General features: G+C 49.9%; 1 protein-coding gene and 1 pseudogene across 1 annotated transcript in view; one reads left to right on the forward strand and one right to left on the reverse strand.

Annotated features, from left to right (window-relative positions):
• The window catches only part of SLC6A11 (solute carrier family 6 member 11), a 125,976-nt gene that overhangs the window by 65,927 nt on the left and 37,494 nt on the right, over positions 1 to 22,555 (reverse strand). The window lies entirely within an intron of this gene.
• On the forward strand, positions 17,554 to 17,625 carry LOC122425244 (annotated as a pseudogene).

The raw sequence follows: 22,555 nt of genomic DNA on the forward strand, positions 1-22,555 counted from the left end.
TGACCACGCCATCCTCAGGCCACCCACAGTCCTGCCCCACAGATTTTGGCATCCGTGTTCAATCCACACGTCTTGTAATCAACGCAAACCATCTCTTGCCATCACAAATTGTAATCCAGAGAAGGTAAAAGCAAGTTAAATATATAATGAGAGACCAGCAGTCATTATTAGTAGTATAATAAAACATCCCAGGTTGCACTAGGGGTAAAGAATCTGCCTTCCAATGCAGGAGACGCAGGTTTGATCCCTGGGTTGGAAAGATCCCCTGGAGAAGGGAATGGCAACCCACTTCAGTATTCTTGCCTGGAGAATCCCCTTGACAGAGGAGCCAGGCGGGCTACAGTTCATATTACGCACATCATAGTAACAATAATAATAAGAAATCAGAGACCAGGTTCCCGCCCAGAGAGCTAAGAGTGCTATATAATCTCCACCTCCCTTAGCAGAATCTGTCTGTCATAGATCTTCAGCATTTCAGATAAATGCTTGATTCTCCTGCCTTCAAAATGAAAGCCCCCTAGTCAACTAGCTTCTGTCTAGGAAGCTGGGGAGGCTAAACTCTATTGCTTTCATTGTATAATTTCCACTTCTGTTTCTGCTATATGGTGGAAGATTAATTATCCAGAATGCCTAGGGCCTGACTAATGATATTTCTGGAGCTTGATTCTCAATGCTCACTAAATCAGGGGAGAAAAAGTGTTACTATGTGAAACGTAAGAACAAAGGAAAATCATAGACATTTGTCCTTCAATCTGTGGGACCATCTTGGTATGACTTGACATTCTGCTTATGCCCCGCCTGGTCTGTAGTGAGTGGACGGGGCCAATGGTGTGTCATGAGGTGTCACTTGTAACCTGGCCACACATACCTCTGGAGTGTCCTGGAAGCACGCAGAATGGACAGTCAGCACAGGGGCACGATTTATGAAGTGGCTGATCATTATTCTGAAGCAATTCCAATGTTCAGAGTCCTAAATGGATGCTCTGCTTCCACACAACATTTAGGAGAACTCGACTCCCTCCAGTGGTACCCACACCCTCCTTTTCAACATTCATTTTGCAAAACCATAAGGGAAATAAAACATTCAGGTACAGTGCCCAAAGACCACAGTGTGGACAATGAGTCAGGCTGCCAAAAGGAAACCGCTGGCTGGCAGGCGTTGGCTAGAACAATCCCTTTTGTAAGCCAATGTTTGAGAGCCCAGAGTCAGGGTACAAAAGGTGGTTCAGGGGCATCATTACGTAATGGACGCAAGTGGAGAGTGCTGTGAAAGGTGGGATGCAGTGCTGACCCAGCTCTCCTAAAAGGCCCTCCCAGTCTGTCCCCTCAGCCATCCCAGACACGTGAACATTACCTTCGATTTCTCCTGAGAGTAGCTACAGGCTGTCCAAACAGTATAGATCACGTCATCGAGAGTGCACCTGTAAATGGCTCACACGTGGCCACGCCTTTCCCGTGCCCATGCCAGATATCACTAATGGACCACCATCCTCTGCAGAAAAGCCCGGATGCAGCCCCAGAACCCCCTGCGCAGGCTGAGGCAGCACCGCTCTCGGCTGGGACGAGACTTGCTATCTGCTCCCCTAGCCCATTTTTCACTCAGGCCTTTGCCTTCCACTGTAGATCCTTAGTTCTGGCCCCCAGAGTGGTGAGACCTGGTCTTGTGCTCAATGAAACAACTGCTGGATGCGTGCACATGGATGAAGAACCTGGGGCCAAGAGCCCGCCACAGCAGCGTGAAACCAGTACCAGAGGCTAGAGAGACAGGTTGGAGGGTCTCAGGAAGGGCTCTGGCCTTCTCCTGGCCAAGTCGGCGAGGCTGGAGCTGGGTCTCTGAGGTTCGGCAGGAACGGGAGAGGCCAGTCAGGCGGGGAAGGTATGGAACCAGCTGAGGATGTGGACGCAAGCACAGATCTGGTCCCACGGGACGTCTAGGCACCTCCAGGTTGTCCCCTGGTGCTCAGGCTGGAGTCAGCCTTGTCACTTCCCTCTGCTTCCTCCACATCCCAGCAGTAGCATCAGGTCCTGCCAACCTGACCGCCAACTGTATTCTGAAGCTACACCCCCGTCTTCATCCCTGTCATCAGGGGCCCTCATCACCCTTCTTCTCAGCCATGTGACAGCCCCATTCCGTGGCCCGAGGTTTATAAAGCAGACTCTGGCGTGTGTCTTCCTACTTCCCCGAGTCCAACCCCCAGCCACACAACCCAGGCTGTGGGATACAGAGCCGAGCGCTGGGCTCCGAGTCAGGGACCCCGCGCTCCAGCCCTGGCACTGCCCCCACTTGCCGTGCGGCTCAACCAGTCTCCACCGCCCCGCCCCCGCTGCCCCGCCACTCTGCTCTCAGCTGTGCCAGGCCCCTCGCTGCTGGGGCGCAGGCCAGGCCTCCTGCAGGCCTCCCTGCCTTTTCATGCCTCCCTTTGTCCGAACGTCCACCCCCAGCTCCTGGGCCACCCACGGCGTCAGTCCTGGGTATGCCCGACTCCCCACGGCTCTGAGGGCCCCTCAAAGTCAGGGGCCCTGCCTTCCAGCTGTGATGTCCTGGTCCCATTACTGTCCCCGTTAGGCAGGGGGGCCCCAGCGGTGGGTTGGAAGTTCCGTGGTCTCACGTCAGGGGCTGCCCGATTCACTGGAAACCACGCCGTGTGCCATGTCCTCCTCGACCCCCACCCACATCCACACCCACTCATGCCTGCATCCCCTCAGCACAGAGCTGTTCTCTGTCAGCTGCTTAACTTACTGTCGTGTACGTTTAAGATTCTAAAATGCAAGTTCCACAAAAAGGGGAGTTTCATCTTTTCCTTTCCCACAGTGCCCAGGCCAGCCTATGTCACACACAACAAGCTCAAAAGACATCTGTGAGAGAAACAAATCAGCAGGCTGATACCTGAACCCTGAGGTTAGATGTAGGTCTTCAGAACAGCTCCTCCGCTTTGTCCACTGGAAATGCTAGATCCACATAAAACGGGGTTCAGAAAACTGCATTGGATTTTAAGGAGTGTTCATGGCTTCCCTGATGGCTGAGCGGGTAAAGAATTTGCCTGCAACGCAGGAGACACAGTAGATAAGGGTTCAATTCCTGGGTCTGGAAGATCCCCTGGAGGAAGGCATGGCAACCCACTCCAGTGTTCTTGCCTGGAGAATCCCATGGACAGAGGAATCTGGCAGGTTACAGTCCGTAGGGTTGCAAAGAGTCAGATACGACTGACTGAGTGACTAAGCGTGCACACACACACACAAGAATAAGGAAACCACAGTAGATATGGCTTTAATAGACAGACCAGGTCAATGATGGAGGGCTAAGACGCTCAGGTGCAGAATTCAGTTTCACTGTGTCTGAGGCCCTAGGATCTGTCTGGAAGAGCCAAGCAGGGCTTAGGCATTATGCTAAATGATACAGGATCTGGTTACAGACAAAAATAAGGTCACTGACAAGGTACTATTTCGGCCTGCAGTTCCTGGCCGCTCTCAGTAGTGGTGTGGACCCGGAGAGGTGGGCGTGGGGGAAGGGGGGTCTCAGCTGTCAGACCACTTGGGCCTCGGAAAGGAGACTCCTGACCAAAGCACACCCTTGGATTAAGAAAGTTTTTTTTTTTTTAAACTATTGTTTAATTTCCTTTCAGCAGGTCAAGTCCTACTGAATATAAAGGTTAGCACAATTGGTGGTAATTACAGTGCATCCTGTTTTAATTGACTCTAATTGCTCATTTGCATTCTAATACTGGAATTGTGGGGTGTTTTCTCCCTACTTCCAGGACACAGCTATTTATTTCATGACGGGGAGGGCACTGTGTAATCACTGAGAATGCCATGAAAGTTCAGAAGGGCTGTCCCTTCACTGGACTCAGCTAGAAGCATCAATCAAAAGGCACTAAGCAAGAAGGCTGGTGTGGAGGCAGGGACCCAAGACCACAGGGTCAGAAGATACAATTTGCAGGGCAGTGTAGGCAAGTTACACACCCTCTCTGGGCTGGCATTTTACATGGACAATGAGGCAGGGGTAAACTAATCTTAAAGTGCAATCACTCTTAACATCTTCTCAATTTTTTTTCTTTTGCTATATACATGTATGACCTTTATTTTCTTAGTATCTTCTATACATCAATATGCTCTCTTGCATTAAATAAATATTATATAATAAGAAAACTGCAATTTTTTCACCATAAACTGAAAATCTTTATCTCTTACCACAAACAGAAGGTAAAAGCAAAAATAAATGCAATGAAGATAAAATGCGATTAAATTCTAGCCAAAGGCTCTGAGTCTGTGCTGTATTCTCAGTTCAAAAGCAAGACTAGCAAGTGTCAGAGAGTTACTAAAATAGCTAAAAAAACTTACTGCACCTTTTGCCTTAAGACACATGAAAAGGGAAAAATGTCTCATTACATGATGGGATGTTCTTTAATCCGGTTCATGCATCACTAAAACCAACCTGCAGACCGCCAGGAGAAAACTTCCCATATCCCTGAGAAAGACAGACAGATGATCGCTGAGGTCCATTCTAGCAACTACAATGTTTTCTAGAACACAACCCTTTTCAAAGGACCAGGAGGACTCCTGGGAGCTCTCCAGGGTCCTGATTCTGACTTGGGCTGAACCTTCCTTGAGCCAGCTACCTGCAGCTTGGGAGACACAGAGGTTAACTGAGCACCGACCCCGGTGCCTGAGATATGTCACAGAAGATCTTTAAGTGATCTGTATACTACTTGAATAAGTTCTATCCTCATTTTGCAGACAAAGGAAAAACAGATGCTTGAGAGAGAACTGTTTTGTTCCCAGTCACAGAGCAAGAAGAGATAAGAAAGCCTTCCTCAGTGATCAATGCAAAGAAATAGAGGAAAACAATAGAATGGGAAAGACTAGAGATTGCTTCAAGAAAATTAGAGATACCAAGGGAACATTTCAGGCAAAGATGAGCACAATAAAGGACAGAAACGGTATGGACCTAACAGAAGCAGAAGACATTAAAAATAGGTGGCAAGAATACACAGAAGAACTATATAAAAAAGATCTTAATGACTCAGATAACCACGATGGTGTGATCACTCACATACAGTCAGACATCCTGGAGTCTGAAGTCAAGTGGGCCTTAGGAAGCATCACAATGAACAAAGCTAGTGGCGGTGATGGAATTCTGGCTGAGCTATTTCAAATCCTAAAAGATGCTGTTAAGGTGCTGCACTCAATATGCTAGCAAACCTAGAAAACTCAGCAGTGACCACAGGACTGGAAAAGATCAGTTTTCATTCCAATCCCTAAGAAAGGCAATGCCAAAGAATGTTCAAGTTACTGCACAATTGCACTCATCTCACATGCTAGCAAAGTAATGCTCAAAATTCTCCAAGCTAGGCTTCAACAGTAAATGAACTGAGAACTTCCAGATGTTCAAGCTGGATTTAGAAATAGCAGAGGAATCAGAGTTCAAATTGCCAACATCCATTCGATCTTCGAAAAAGCAAGAGTTCCAGAAAAACATCTATATCTGCTTTATTGATGCCAAAGCCTTTGACTGTGTGGATCACAACATACTGTGGAAAATTCTTCAAGAGATGGCAATACCAAACCACCTTTCCTGCCTCCTGAGAAATCTGTATGCAGGTCAAGAAGCAACAGTTAGAACCAGACATGGAACAAGAGACTGGTTCCAAATTGGGAAAGGAGTACATCAAGGTTGTATATTGTCACCCTGATTATTTAACTTATGTGCAGAGTACATCATGCAAAATGCCAGGCTGGATGAAGCACAAGCTGGAATCAAGACTGCCGGGAGAAATATCAATAAGCTCAGATATGCATATGACACCACCCTTATGGCAGAAAGTGAAGAGGAACTAAAGAACCTCTTGATGAAAGTGAAAGAGGAGAGTGAAAAAGCTGGCTTAACACTCAACATTCAAAAAATGAAGATCATGGCATCCGGTCCCATCACTTCATGACAAATAGATGGGGAAACAATAGAGACAGTGATAAACTTTATCTTCTTGGGTTCCAAAATCACTGCAGATGGTGACTGCAGCCATGAAATTAAAAGACACTCACTCCTTGGAAGAAAAGCCATGACAAACCTAGACAGCATAATAAAAAGCAGAGACATTACTTTGCCAACGAAGGTCTGCCTAATCAAAGCTATGATTTTTCCAATAGTCATGTGTGGATGTGAGAGTTGGACTATAAAGAAAGTTGAGCACCAAGGAATTGATGTTTTTGAACTGTGGTGTTGGAGAAGACTCTTGAGAGGGCCTTGGACTATAAGGAGATCCAACGAGTCCATCATAAAGGAGATCAGTCCTGAATATTCATTGGAAGGACTGGTGCTGGAGCTGAAACTCCAATACTTTGGCCACCTGTTGCGAAGAACTGACTCACTGGAAAAGACCCTGATACTGGGAAAGACTGAAGGCAGGAGGAGAAGGGGATGACAGAGGATGAGATGGTTGGATGGCATCACGGACTTGATGGACATAAGTTTGAGCAAGCTCCGGGAATTGGTGATGAACAGGGAAGCCTGGCGTGCTGCAATCATGGGGTTGCAAAGAGTCGGGCATGACTGAGCGACTGAACTGAACTGTAGAGAACAGAGCTGTCGTCGGTGATCAGAAGTCTGACTTCTCCAGCACGGGTGCTGGGCTCTCTGCCGCAAACCTGGCCAGACGATACCGTCCTGTTCTCAACTTCGTGCTCCTCTGTCCGTCCTCTAATCTCAAGGGTCCATCTTGCCTGACTCTGTGCAGCAGCTCATTATCAGCTACCCCAGACTGGGAAACACTGTGGTAGCCTAGCCCCCATCCCCCTTTCCTTCCAGTCAGACTTGCCTCTGTGTCTGGGGTATATCTGCACATCCCGTATGATTGGAAAGCACAGTATTGAACATTCAATCCTAAGAGAACCACTGCTTTGCACACCAACAGACTTTTCCCAGCTTGGGATTCTGAGAGGTACTACCTGAATTCCCCTGAGAGAACACTACAGCAGGTGCCAAACACTCTGGCAGAACCGCCACTAAGATGCTATCGATCTCCAGGAACAAGATGTCAGGAGGATGAGAATCTGAAAGGGGAGGTCACCAGAGACACACCTCTTCTCTTCCCCAGTTTCAGAGATGTTCTTAGACCATTCTGACAGGAACAGTAAATGAAGAAATACAACATTCCCTCTGTTTCAAGTAACCAAATTCTAAATAGGTACAGGAAAGGATGCTTTAAAAAGAAAAGAATGAAGGTATTCACTATTCAAGGAGGTAACAGTCTTTTGGTGGTGGTGCTTTAGTCCCTCAGTCCTGTCCAACTCTTTGCGACGCTATGGACTGTAGCCCACCAGGCTCCTCTGTCCATGTGATTTCCCAGGCAAGAATACTGGAGTGTGTTGCCATTTTCTTCTCCAGGGGATCTTCCCAACCCAGGGACTGAACACGAGTCTCCTGCATTGCAGGCAGATTCTTTACCACTGAGCCACCAGGAAGCCTGACAGCCCTTTAGCATTGTAGCAATATTTCCATGAGGAAACATGCTGTTCTTTGCAGCCAAGCTGCTTGGGTGAAGCTTATGGTGAGAAACTTGCGGAGACTTCTCAGATCCTGACCCCAAATGCCACTCCCAGCCCTGGTGAGGTCAAGATGGAAGGATTCGCTCAACATCTAATGTCATCTTCAGGGTTGGGACACTGTGGGCAAGAAACCTAACATCTTAGGAGACCAGGGGAATAGTGTTAGTCTTACTTCTTGCTGATGGTTGGGACCAAAACGATCACCTTTACCCACAGCCTATTCTGACCTTGAAATTCCCCGGCTTTATTATTCTGTAGTCAGGGACATCCTGGTTGAAAGCAGAGGGCTCAAGAGGGAAAGTGCTGAGTGGGGACAAATGGAAGATCAGGAGATACCAAGTAAAGATATAATGAAAATAATTACTGTTGGCTCTACATTCTAATGGTGGGAAGTGAAGAGGAACTAAAGAACCTCTTGATGACAGTGAAAGAGGAGAGGGAGAAAGCTTGATTAAAACACAACATTTAAAAAACTAAGATTATAGCATCCAGTCCCATCACTTCATGGCAAATAGATGGGGGAAAAAGTGGAAGCAGTGACAGATTTTATTTTCTTGGACTTCAAAATCACTGCAGATGGTGACTACAGCCATAAAATTAAAAGATGCTGTCTCCTTGGAAAGAAAGCTATGACAAACTTAGACAGCATATTAAAACACAGAGACATCACTTTGCCAGCAAAGGCCCATATAGTCAAATCTGTGGTTTTTCTAGTAGTCATGTATGGGTATGAAAGCTGGACCACAGAGAAGGCTGAATGCTGAAGAATTGATGCTTTCCAATTGTGGTGCTAGAGAAGACTCTTGAGTTCCTTGGACAGCAAGGAGATCAAACCAGTCCATCCTAAAGGAAATCAACCCTGAATATTCATTGGACTGATGCTGAAGCTCCATTACTTTGGCCACCTGATTCGATGAGCCAACTCACTGGAAAAGACCCTGAGGCTGGGAAAGACTGAAGGCAAAAAGAGAAGGGGGTTGCAGAGGACGAAATGTTTAGATAGCATCACTGACTCAATGGACATGAATAGAAGCAAACTCTGGGAGATGATGAAGGACAGGGAAGCCTGGAGTGTCGCAGTTCATGGGGTCGCACAGAGTTGGCCATGACTGAGCGACAGTACAACTACATGCATTACTCTAATTCTCAAAGATGGAAACTAGTATCATCATTTCTGTTGTACAGAGGTGGAAATGGAGGCACCCAAATTTGAGCATTTGGCCCACAGTTGCCCAGCTAGAAAAAGGTAGGATTCAAGTTCAGATCCACCCACCTCCAAAGCCTGACACTCAGCCACTACCTAGACCCAAGGGGAGTTCAGGTGCAGCCTCATCTCACACCAGGTCCCCATGTGCTGTGTGAACAAACCCTGCACTTCTCCACGTGCAAGCCTCTCCTTCTGTCATTCCCTTCACCCGGAAGGTCCTGTCCCCCTTCTGAAGTCATCAAAACCTTGCCAGCCTTCAAGACCAGTTCAACAACTGTGTCTTCCAGGACTCAGTATGAAGCCACCCAGGCAGGAAGACAAGGCTCCGTCCCAGCCTGCAGTGCACTCACTGACACGGCACACAGGTATGGGATCAGGGCATCCCCCCACAGGGTAAATTCCCTGGCAGCTCAGATGGTAAAGAAGCCACTGCATTGCAGGAGACCCAGGTCCGATCCCTGGGTCGGGAAGATCCTCTGGAGAAGGGAATGGCTAGCCACTCCAGTATTCTTGCCTGGAGAATCCCATGGAGAGAGGAGCCTGGCAGGCTATGGTCCATGGGGTTGGAAAGAATCAGACACAATTGAGCGACTAACACTTTCACTTTCCCAGGTTTTCCTGCAAAACCTAACCTGTGGCACTGTCTACATCTGTGACTGATCTGGGGCAAGCTGTATGTATTTCAAGGGCTTGATATTCTCCTCTGTGAAATGGGAACAATAATAAAGCAGGTTCTCAAGTCCATGGAACGTGACTATGAGTTCCCACCTCCCTCGGGAACTAGCATCTCCACCACAGCGGGCACAGTGGCCCTTAGTCAACACCTCTCAGGCCTCCTCTCTCTACTGAGCTCTTTTCTCATTCTACCTTCTCCTGCACCTGCCTCTCCCGTACTGAGCCGTATCTCTGCGGTTCTGACTGCTTCTCACACAGGCCCATGAAGGCTCTAAACAGGTGGTGAATGAGCACACTCGAATCCCAATAACCCAGCAAGGATGACTGGAACAGAATAGGACAGACTCCTATGAGACTACAGTGGGCTTTTGATGCGAACAGGCTCTGTTCTTGCCGGAGCCTCTCCATCTGAGTGTGAAGGACTTTCTGTCCAGTTCAATTCACCAGCCGTTTTGTAAGCCCCCCTGGGTGCCAGCTGCCGGGCTGGTCTCGGAGATTATGCTGGTGAATGAGCCAGCCCCAGACAGTGACAGTTGTGACAACAGACCATTCAGTGGATGGTAATGGGAGCTTAGGGACATATGGAGGCAACTCAGGTGGCAGTGGACCTCTTGGGAGGTCCTCCTGGAGCTGGAATTTAAAGGGGGAACGGGCTGCCCTGTTGCTCCAAGGACTCTGCGTCTGCAATGTGCTCTGTGAGTAAATTCCTTAGAGCAAGAAGAGTGAGCACCCAGGGAGCTCCAGCCTAGGAAGAACCGCACCTCTAGGAAAGAAACAAGATCTTCGCGAGGACAGGGAAGCTGGGCCTGGAGCAAACAAGAGACTTGAAGAACAATGACATGCATGAAGATGGCTGAGCCCAATTCAAGTCCTTGTCCAGGGGACATCTTAAAAAAAAAAAATCACTGGAAGGGAGTCTGGTGTTAAGCCTATTTCATGGTGAATTAAGATTAGTGAGAGAGTCAATGCTATTGATTTTTATATAGCTCCACCGTGAAGACCACAAAAATGAAAACAAACTCCCAGAATAGTCCAAATGACATAAATATTCCATGCAGTGCCCAGCCAAGCTTCCACCAGCATTAGGAGCGATTATTTACTGCCTGGAAAACACATTGGTGCCTTGGCTAATAATGATTTAAACACCATCCATCTCCCTTGGACTAGAAGGCTGCTGTTGCCATGGCGACCAAGGGCACCATGAAAACACACCCTTAAATCCCGGGCAGGACTCTACAGGTGCAGGGAGGCTGTTGGGCCAGAAATACCACTCTGTGTCCTCTTCCTCTAATCTCCAATACGCTTTTGGTGATGGAGGGGAGAGGAAAGCACCCATGCTCGGGGGCTGTGTCTTAGCCAGAAAGGCAACATGCTGCCTGCATCCTTTAAACATCACCTGTTCACCGAGACAGACTGCCTCCCGTCTGTCCCACAGGCCACTGCCTGGGGGCTCTTCTGGGCCCTTCCTCAGGCATCCTGAGCAACACAGGTCCCTCCCAGACCACCTGCAGGAGCCATAACATGCTCCTTCCAAAACAGCTCCATTTGTTAAAAAAAAACAATCTACCTTGCCTCCTGTTCTAGCCTCAGGAGCCTTGTCGCCCACCTCTCCACCCAGGGGCCACCCCCAAGGACACCAGGGGCCCCCATTAAGTCAAGTCTAATAGCTTCTTAGCCTTTGTCTTTCTCCCAGTTCCCAACTTAAACACTTCCCCCCATTAGAAAGTTCCTGCTTCCTTTCCTCGTGATTTTTAAAAAGTCGTTTACAGGTTCATTTTCTCACACATTCTTTCCATCAGCTAATCAACCAGTCGGCCAGTTTCGATCGGCATCTGTTATGTGCCAGACACTGCAGTGGGCACAGTGGATGCAAAGGTAGATGGGGACCGAGCCCCGCCCTCTAGTTGTTCTGGGGGCTGCCTGCTGTGTCTGCAGATTTCTAAGCTGCTTTCCGGAAGACCGGCCTCCTCCCACGTCTGTTCTTTCTTACCTACTCCTATGGAGGGCTTCCCCAGAAGCTCGGCGGTAAAGAACCCACCTACAAGGCAGGAGATGCAGGAGACCTGGGTTTGATCCCTGGGTCGGGAAGATGCCCTGGAGGAGGGCATGGCAACCCACTCCTGTATCCTTGCCTGAAGAATCCCATGGACAGAGGAGCCTGGTGGGCAATAGTCCATAGAGTTGCAAAGAGTCGGACACAACTGAAGTGATTGAGCACACACACATGGTTTTCAGAGCTACTGATGCACATGTGGTCTTCAGTGTCTCTCACCAGCCCAGTGGTATCTCTTGAGCTTAAGACCCATATTTTCAACTCCCTTTTCTGTACATCTACTTGGATTTCCTGTCTAAAATCCCACATGCTCAGAATAAAAAACATCACTTTCTCCCCCGATCTGTTCCTCCCTCTGTGTCTCTTTCTTGGATAACAGTGTCACCTACATGACAACCTCACTGCATCCTCTTTGAGTCCAGCTTCTGAGTTCAAATGAATAAAGCCTTTGAAAGGGAGAGAGATACACAGTCGGGGTCCAATGCCCTTCATCCCTTCACAGCCCTCCGCAGGCGTGGCCAGCTGCAGGGGGCCCTCCCTCTCCTGCTCCCCTCCAGGCCCCCCTCCTAGCCCTCTCTACTCCTCCATCTCTCAGCTCCCAAAGTCCCATATCCTTTGCTGTTATTCAGTTGCTAAGTTGTGTTCAACTCTTTTCAACCCACGGACTGCAGCATGCCAGGCTTCCCTGTCCTTCCCAGAGTTTGCTCAAACTCGTGTCCATTGATTTAGTGATGCCATCCAACCCATCTCATTCTCTGTCACCCCCTTCTCCTCCTGCCTCAGTCTTTCCCTGCATCAGGGTCTTTTCCAGTGAGTTGGCTCTTTGCATCAGCTGGCCAAAGTATTGGAGCTTCAGCTTCAGCATCAGTCCTTCTAATGAATATTCAGGGTTGATTTCCTTTAGGATGGACCGGTTTGATCTCCTTGCAGTCCAAGGGACTCTCAAGAGTCTTCTCCAGCACCACAATTGGAAAACATCAATTCTTCGGTGCTCAGCCTTCTTTATGGTCCATCTTTCACATCCATAAATGACTACTGAAAAAACCATAGTTTTGACTAGACGGACCTTACCTTTCATCCTTCTCTTGAATTCTTTCCCTAGGTATCTCACCTGTTCCCAGAGCTCTAATTCCATCAGCTCTAAGATGCATGCATTTAGCACTATTCACCTTATTATCTCTGAAATCAGGATGCCACCCCTTTAAATAGAAGGGACTGGGGTCAGAGCTGATCCTATTATCACTACTTCGGCTGAGTTATGGGCTCACTGGGCTAAAATATTTTAAATCAATTTAAATCAATTGGTGTTTGAAGGTTTACAATGTCTTTTTTTAAAAGATCACACTGTGCTCCAGAGACAGGGGGTGAAAGTTGATACTGTGAAGGAAATATAAATCATTACAGAGAAACGATCACACATTTTCTCACAAAGAAACAACCAAGTACTTCATGGATCTGAGAAGATACCCACCAGCAGATGAAGCTGGATCACACTGTTAGTGCAGCACATGTGAACTGATCACTATGGCGCCTCAAACAACATACCTGCAGACCGGAGAACCTGCCGATTCCTTTAGGAGGGATCAAGAATTTTCAAAGCAACAGGAGTTTGGTGTGGTATCTCACATGTCACAGGGGGTAACCAATGTCAAGACAATGTAGAGCAGATTAACTAGTAGTGTTTCTGCTTCTGATGTTCATTCTTCTTAATTGGGCACATTAGGTACCTTCTGGTATATAAGATCAGCTTCCCTGGTGGCTTAGACTTAGGTAAAGAATCTGCCTGCAAGGTGGAAAACCTGGGTTTGATCCCTGGGTCAGGAAGATCCCTTGGAGATGGCAGTGGCTACTCACTCCAGCATTCTTGGGGGTTCCCTGGAGGCTCAGACAGTAAAGAATCTGTCTGCAAGGTGGGAAACCCGGGTTTGATCCCTGGGTTGGGAAGATCCCCTGGAGAACAGCATGGCAACTCACTCCAGTATTCTGGGCTGGAGAAGTCTGTGGACAGAGGAGCCTGGCAGGCTACAGTCCATGGGATCGCAAAGAGTCGGACACGACTGAGTGACCATAATGGTGCAACTCAGATCAGGTGAAATGTGGCATGTCAGAAGTTTCTCATCTTTTAGGGGACACAGGCCCTTTCAAAAATCAGATGATAGCTATGGACTCACACCCTAGCAAAGTGTATTTATTCTTATGACCCCATGATTTTTACACAATTCCAAGGGGCTCGGGGGCTTCTTGAAGCATCTCTGGGTCCCAGGTAAAGAAATCCAAACATGAAAGCTGATGACTCCCCTCCACATCCCTGTCTCTGCAGCGCTCCAGGCTTCCCGTCCACCACCTAGACATCCCTACTTGCAGCCTCAGAGTCATCGCAAGCCTAATGGGTCCCCAAAGAGAGGCACCTCTCCCCCAACTCCAGCCACAGCTCTCCCCGCTCTGACACCACCCTGACCCACCACTAGCACCACCAAGCACGGCCACTCAAGCCAGGAAGCAGCCTGGGCCTCTCCAGCCCCCGACACCCTCTTCGTTCAGGCACCGGGAATGGATGGATGGATTCTCACGCTTGCATATTTCCCAAACCACCCTCTTCTCTCCTCAAAGCTGCCACCACCTCCTCCCGAATGACCACCATGTGGAATCCAACCTTGGCCCCTGTGCACCCACTCCCCATGCTGCAACCACAGTGGCCTTTCTGTAAAGAAAGCCTGGCCATGACACCCCCCCTAGGTTAAGCCCTTTGTGGCATTCCACTGCTCGCATCTTATTATGAGGCTTGCCTACAAGCCCTTCCCAAGCCACCCCACCCCTCACCCCTGCCACTCCAGCCTGTCTCTCTCTGTCCCCTTTCAAGGCCTGTGCACTGGCCACTCTGAACCGCTTTCTGTTCCTCTCCTGAGCCACAACCCTCATCCCGTCCACACTCTGTACCAGCCCACGTGCTCCACAGGGACCACATCTTAGATATTTGCCTCTCTGTCTCCAGGACTCACCAGGGTGCCTGTAATCCAGTAGGTGTTTAATTAATGCATGTTGAAGTAATCCTAGGGCACACAGGTCCACAAAACACGAACTCAGTAATAAATGCTCTGGTGAGACAGAGAAACAGAGATGGTTCTGGTCCCAGCTCTGGGGTCTTAAGCGGGTTACGGCACTTCTTCAAGCCTCAGTGTGCACATCCAGGAAATGGGAATGAAAACATCGACTTCATAGGATGGTTGTGAAGCTTAAAGAATTTAATACAAGTTGGCAGTTGCTGCAAAAGCAGTCCGTCCTCTAAAGGGCCACCAGGAGACACTTGAAGCTGCTCTGCATGCAAGCTCAGTCGCTTCAGTCGTGTCCGACTCCTGGTGACCCCATGGAGAGTAGCCCGCCAGGCTCCTCTGTCCATGCAATTCTCCAGGCAAGAACGCGGAGTGGGTTGCCATGCCCAGGGGATCTTTCCCACCCAGGGATCGAACCTGCATCTCTTGCATCTCCTGCATTGGAGGTGGATTCTTTATCTGCCAAGCAATTGGGGAAGCCCAAGGGCTACTTCAGGTGACCATAGAGACTGAGGCTCAGCATTTAATGACCAAGGAAAGCTGGCAATCCTACATGCATGGGCACAGTCGCCCACAACAGTACTGCCCTATTTCTCAGGATTTCCAAATATGCCACTAGATACTCATGTGTGTGGCTTATAATAATTTTTTGGCCATGCCACACAGCATGTATTGGGATCTTAGTCCCCGACTAGGGTCAAACCTGCACCCCTCTGCATTGGAAACTTGGAGTCTTAACCACTGGCCCGCCAGGGAAGTCCTGCTTATAATTATTAAGCCTAGAATCTAACTCTGTTTTATATATAACCTCAAAGTATATTTCACCTCATTTTAATAGAAACTGTATGTTCCAGAAATGTGATTTACCATATGAATGGAAAGTGGACTGTGCTGTCTTTAATTCGGTGCTTTACCAAATGTTATCCATCATTTCAGAAAATCATGTCACTGCTGGCAACGCCACTGGTGGAACCCAAGTGGCCAGCGCCGCCTCTTCCTATCAGTCCACGCTTGTGGCCGTGGCATTCACCGTGATTCTATCATAATGCAGTGCTCGGTTCTTATTTCAAGATGTGAACTGCAGAGGAAAAGAACCGACAACACTCTGTGGAACCTCGGCTCTCCCATCTCATAGTCGAATGCAATCACACCGGCGTGGTGCCCACCCCTGTCTAGTCTGGCATGTTTGTACCTGAGCGTTTACATGTTGAAATACAAGCTGTTTTAGTATATGTTGCTTCCTTTCTGCTTGTTCTTTAAAATATAGTAGGGGTATTCTATAGATTTTCTTGGACTTACCTGGGCTGGTCGATTATTGATGACCTGCACTTCTAGGTGGTAAGGGGGCAGTATTACAAACCTCATCATCAACAAGAGTACTGGGTCTATCAACAGGGCTCACAAAGGCTGTGGTGCCAGGGTGGGCATGGAGTCAGCACCGGCTTCCTGGTGTCGATGTGACAACCACCAGAGTGCTCGCTTCGGCAGCACATATACTAAAGTTGGAACGATAACCACCAGACTACTGCGCCAGTCAAACTGTGACACACCATGGTTGTGACTCAGGACCGTGGTCGTGTCTGGCTTCTGCAGCGTGAGTCACCATCTGCTGCTATGTCCTCACCAGGTGGGCTGGGGGGTCTTGTTTATTGTCCATTGTGGGGAGAGTTGCTGTCGATCAGGAAGGAAGAGAGAGGCTGCCCAGCACAGACAGCAATGTAATGCCTATCAGGACCCCTCTACTCTCCAACACACCCCTGCCCAAGAACTCTCAAGGGCTTCTTCCCCAGTGGTTCAGCAGTAAAGACTCTGCCTGCAGTGCAGGAGATGTGGGAAACATGGGTTTGATTCCAGGGGTGGGAAGATCCCCTAGAGGAGGGAAATGGCTACCGACTCCGGTATTCTTGCCTAGAGAATACTGGACAGAATCTCATGGACAGAGGAGCCTGGTGGGCTACACAGTCCATAGGGTTGCAAAGACTCAGACACGACTGAGTGACTGAGTGCACACAAGTATGCACAAGACTCTCAATGGCTCCCCACTGCCCACGGGACCTAGTCTAGCCCAACCCTGGAGCCTGGCCCAGCCCATCACCTCCCAGCCTCCACGGCCACCCCTGACGCCCCTTCTCCTTACCCCTGGAAGGCACAGCCCTGCCCTCCACATGGCTGTCTTCCAACATGATGCTCACATCTCCTCCCAGGAGGCCTTTCCAGAATGCTGTGGTCTACAGCAACTTCCTTATTCAAACTCCATCCCAGCAATGACTGGGCCATCATCTATCCAGTGGTCCCCAACTTTTCTGGTACCAGGGACTGGTTTCATGGAGGACAGTTTTTCCATGGACCAGGGTGGGGATGGGGAATGGTTTCAGGATGATTCAAGCATATTACATTTATTGTGCACTTTACTTCTAATTTTGCCGCTGATCTGACAGAAGGTACCATTCCATGGCCTAGAGGTTGGGGCCCCCGTGACCTATACTACAAAATCCTGTTATTATCTTCAAGTGAATGAATCCAGTCTTACTGCCCCACTAGACTGAAACCTCTTTGAAGCTGGAGAATGGGTTTATAGAACTTGTAAGTCATAAAAGAAAAACAACTGCAATTCATGTGTTTACTGTGTGACAGGCAGGTAATTCACAGGCATCGCCTCACTCAAGGTCTAGAGCAACCCAATGAGATGTGTGCACCGAGGACCCTGCAGTGAAGGCCGAGGAAGCAGCTCCAAGGCAGAGAAAGGCGCACGCCCGGGGTCACGCTGGAGGCAGGGCTGTGCCGCACACGCTCTCCGCCTGGCTCTGCCCTCCCCGACCCGCCTCCCCGTCTCCCACCAACAGTGCTGGGTGAGTGGCGCGCACTCAGGCTGGCGTCGGGTGGAGGCTCACTTACTGAAGGCTCTGCGTTCACTGGTGGGGAGAACCCTGGCTGGGGAGCCACCTAGGCAGCGTGCGTGCTCCATCGCTCAGGTGTGTCTGACTCTTTGCGACCCTTTGTAGACCTGGGTTCAAATCTTGTCTCCCATCGCTTCTTGGCCTTTTGGCTAAGATCAAGTGTAGTATCAAATCGTGTCTCCGCTAGCCACGTGACCTATCCGAGCACATCACTTAGCCCTCCAGGACTTCACTTTTAAAGTGGACTTGCTGATACTCCCCTGTCCATCTGTGGGGGGTTAAATTAGACAATGAACAGAAGTGCTGAGCCCAATGTCAGGCACACGGTTGGCGCTCTGTAAAGCCAACGTCATTTCCTTAGCTGGGGGGAGGATCCACATTTAGAACCTGAGCCACGTGATTCTTCAGCTTCTGTGGCCCCCTGCCCATCTCCCTGCACCCCCCCATCACCATCTGCAATCGCCCTCCAGCTGATCCTCGTCCCCAGAGAGGATCTCGCACCTCCAGCTGCACACGGACCGTGCACAATGCCATTCACCCTGCTTCATTTTCTACCCCTCTCCCCCAAGACAGGTTTTCCTTCTACTGTTTCCTGACCTGCAGGGGAGGTCAGGGGAGAGAGCTTGGCTGTGTGACTGCCAGGAAAGGCTTCAGAACTTTCACCTCAATCAAACAGGTCCTACCATGTGACGAGCAAACACACATTTTACTGACTGAATTAACAAGCGATGGTTCCCAGTATCTACCATGTGGGTTACCCTGGACACAGAAAAATGCACAAGGGCCCTGGTCATGCAGGGCTTCCCAGGTGGCTCAGTGGTAACGAATCTGCCTGCCAGCGCATGGGAACTGAGTTTAATCCCTGGGTTGGGAAGATCCCCTCAAGAAGGAAATGGCAAAACCCACTCCGGTATTCTTGCCTGGGAAATCCCACGTCCATGGGGTTGCAAAGAGTCGGACACAACTGAGCCACTAAACAGCCCATCGTACGATGGATGCTCTGTCAACAGATACAAGGAGGAAGGAGGAGGGAAAGAAGAAAATAGGGAGGGGGAAACGATGTAAACTAGCTTTTTGGCCTTTGTACCTGGGCCCTCTGACCTAGAATCTCCTTTCTCCTCTGCCTTTGGATAATTAATAACCATCTGCACCTCCCCAGCGAGCTTGGATCCCACTGCCTCCTGGGGCTGCATTCATCCCCAGCACCGGGACATTTTGTAACTGTCTGTTTACTTCTCTGCCTACACGCCCAGCCTCTGAACTTGTTTAGAGTTGATACCTGTGGTCCTGGGCACAGGACATGGTACACGGGAATGTTTCACAAATATTTGCCGGACGAGGTAAGAAACGTCTCTGGACCCACAAGCCCAGCAGTCACGAGACAATAAGAGGCAAACACAGGACAGCGGGAAGCTGCTGTGGGCGAGAGCCATCAGCGGAGGGAAGAGGAGGTTGAGAAGGATGGGGGTGGGGGCCCCAGAAGGCTTCCTGGAGGGGGAGGAGGAGAAAGCAGGGTGGTAGGGAAGGAAGAGCTTGTTGTTGTTCAGTTGCTCAGTCGTACGCAACGCTTTGTGACCCCATGGACTGCAACATGCCAGGCTTCCCTGTCCTTCCCAGAGTCTGCTCAAACTCATTTCCATTGAGTCGGTGATGCCATCCTACCATCTCATCCTCTGTCCGCCCCTTCTCCTCCTGCCTTTAATCTTTCCCAGCATCAGGGTCTTTTCCAATGAGTTGCCTCTTCACATCAGGTGGCCAAAGTATTGGAGTGTCATCATTAGCATCAGTCCTTCCAATGAATATTCAGGACTGATTTCCTTTAGGATTGACTGGTTTGATCTCCTTGCAGTCCAAAGGACTCTCAGGAGTATTAATTGGAAAGCATCAATTCTTCAGTGCTCAGCCTTCCTTATGGTCCAGCTCTCACACCTGTACATGACTCGTGGAAAAGCCACAGCTTTGACTATACGGACCCTGATCGGCAAAGTGATTTCTCTGCTTTTTAATATGCGGTCTAGGTTTGTCATAGCTTTCCTTCCAAGGAGCAAGCGTCTTTTAATTTCATGGCTGCAGTAACCATTGGCAGTGATTCTGGAGCCCAAGAAAATAAAATCTGTCACAGCTTCCACTGTTTCCCAACCTATTTGCCATGAAGTTATGGGACTGAATGCCAAGATCTTAGTTTTCTGAAGGTGTCTTATAAAGTTCAAAATCAGTTGACTTTAAGTAAGAGAGATTGTTCTACATGATCTGGGTAGGCTGATGCAATTGACGGAAAGGCCTTAATAGCAGAACCGAGGTTTCTCTAATGAGGATGGGTCACCTGTGGTCACTGTTCATCTGTGGTCACAGAGAGCTGCAGCCCGCCCTCTGCATGCTAGCCTTGCCCAGCCCACCCTCACAACACACCAACTCTTCGTACAGACTCTCCTTCTGGTTCTGCTGCTCGGGATGAAGGCTGACCGACAGAGGTGGCCACAGGGGTGCAGAGCAGGGGGACCGGCAGGCCCCCTGGAGGGAGACAAGAACACTGAAGTGACTGCTGCCGCCGCAACAGGCCGGTCTCAGCTTCACTGCCCAGCCTGCACTCTGCGCAGGCCCGTGCCTTCCCTGTCTGCTCCCCCAGTGCCGCTTTGGGTCTTTGCCCATCACTTTTCCTGCCACACCTGTCAGAGCCAGCCCACATGTCACCTGCCCGGAGCCTCCTGGACACGCTGACCCCATGTTCTGCACCTCCCAGGCAGGCTGTGGTTCAAAGGTTCTAGGGACACCGACACAGTACCCCCCACCTGTCACCACAACTGTTACACTACCCTTGAAAGAAGGGGAAACTGAGGCTGAGAGAAATGGAGTGACGTGAACAGCCAGCGAGGTTGGTGGTGGCCTGCACTGACCCACGCTGCTGGCCCGTCGTGGGGCAGGACTCCTGACACCAAACGTCGGCTCGTTCCGTTCTCCATTGCCAGCTCTGTCTTTGGCTTCTTTGCCCGATTCTTGAAGGCAGGGTACACAGTGAGTAAGTCTTTTATTTTTATTTATTTATCTCTCTCTTTTTTTTTTTTTTGGCTATGCCAAGTGGCATGTGGGATCTTAGGTCCCCAAGCAGGGATCAAACCTGCATCCCCAGCACTAGAAGCAGAGTCTTAACCACTGGACCACCAGGGAAGTCCCAGCTAGCAATTTTTTTAAACTTCCCCTGCAGTGCTCAGCCTGGCACTAAGATTGAAGCGGCACACCACAAATACCTCTGCCCGTTTCTGGTTGAATCTATGGCATCACGCCTGGTCTCACGTGGAGCTCAAAGCTGCCTGGACTCCTCGACGACGCCACTCAGGAGGGCAGCTCATTTCCCAGCAACATGGGTGCGCATGGATGGGCTCTGGTGGGGCCGGGCTCCTGGGGGTGCTCTGGAAGGGTTAATGGCACCCAGTCCCCTTGGGCCCCCCTCTGTGTGCTGAGGGCTTTCTCAGAAGGCAGCCAGCCCTGTAGGACCCCTCCCACCAGCAACCACTCGGACTTTCGGGGGGCCTTTGTGCTTCAATAAAGACGGTATTACCCAGTCGCAAAGCTTCCCTCCTTTCCAACCCTCCTCGCTGCCAGGGTTCCCGCTAAAGGTGAAGCGCTGTCATTCAAGGCCAAAGAAAGGGCTGAATCAAGACGCTAAACTCTTTTGACTTCATGTGACAATCGACGGCTCTCCCTGGACCAGTGGTGTGAGAGCTCCCAACTCCGCACAAAGGACCCTCGGCAGTGGCTTCGGGTGTCCTCGGGCCCCGGGGCTGGAGGGCAGGAGATCTCCCCGCGGGGCTCTCTGCATGCATCTCATGAACGCTCTAGTTTCCTCTCTGAATGCAGACAGCAGCCGGGCGCTGGGAGAGCCCCACCACCAATGCCGTCCCCGCTTGCTTCGGGTTGCAACAAAGGCCACTTGAGGGCCCAGAGACAGCGCTGCCCAGTTCCTTTCCTGGGTCTGTTCTCTTCCCTTTCACACATCTTTCCCTTTCACTCCCCCTGCCCCCTTTGCTGCTGCTTTATGCCTCATTGAATCCATTAGCCACTTTACAGGGTGCTCCTGAAGAATAAATTTTCTGTGTGGGTCTCCTGATGGCTCCGCTGCTGGCAGCTCCCGCCTGCCTTGGTGGTAGTGGGGTGGAGGGAGTGGGGAAAGGCACACATTCGAGGAGGAGCTATTGATACCCGCCCCCCAGCCTGCATCTCCATCTGGCAGGTCAGGGGTAAGCTGGCTGGAGCAGGCACCCTCACCTGCCAAGGGGCCCCACCCTGCTCCTCCCCAATCCTGGAGGCATCCGTTCTCCCAGGATCTTAGCACAAGCAGCATAAGCCCTGTGAGCCTCTGTCTTCTCATCTGCAAAATGGGGATAACAACCGCACTTTTCTCATCTGTGTGTATGTCGGTCACTCAGTTGTGTCTGACTCTTTGCGACTGCATGGACTGTAGCCCTCCAGGCTCCTCTGTCCATGGAATTCTCCAGTCAAGAATACTGGAGTGGGTTGCCATTTCCTTCTCCAGGGACCAAACCCAGGTCTCCCACATTGCAGGCAGATTCTTTACCATCTGAGTCACCAAGGAATGCTCAGTGGGTTAATGTAGCAAGGGCCTTACAACAAGGCCTGGATCAAGGTGCCACTTAAGCATCTTCTTTACCATTAGCATCATACAGAGGAGGCAGGCTGTTTAAGAGTCGTTGTATAGGGCTTCCCTGGTGGTCCAGTGGTCGAGTCCACCTTGAAACACAGGGGACAAGGGTTTGATCCCTGGTCTGGGAAGACCCCACAAGCTGTGGAGCAACTAAGCCCCTGTGCCACAACTACTGAGCCAATGCACGCGACTACTGAGGCCTGGACACCCTAGATCCCAGGCGCTGCAACAAGAATTTTTCTTGTTGTTTAGTTGCTAAGTCATGTCTGACTCTTTGCAAGCCCATGGGCTGTAGCCCACCAAGCCTCTGTGTGCAGCACGAGGAGCCACTACAATGAGAAGTTGGCGTGACCCAATGAAAGAGTAGACTCGCTCACTGCAGCTAGAGAAAGCCCACACACAGCAACCAAGACCCAGCACAGCCAAAAATAAACAAACAAATGAAATTTAAAAAAAAAAGAGTCTTTGTAC

The sequence above is a fragment of the Cervus canadensis genome, chromosome 22, assembly GCF_019320065.1.
Source record: "Cervus canadensis isolate Bull #8, Minnesota chromosome 22, ASM1932006v1, whole genome shotgun sequence".
In the NCBI taxonomy this organism is placed as follows: Eukaryota; Metazoa; Chordata; class Mammalia; order Artiodactyla; family Cervidae; genus Cervus; species Cervus canadensis.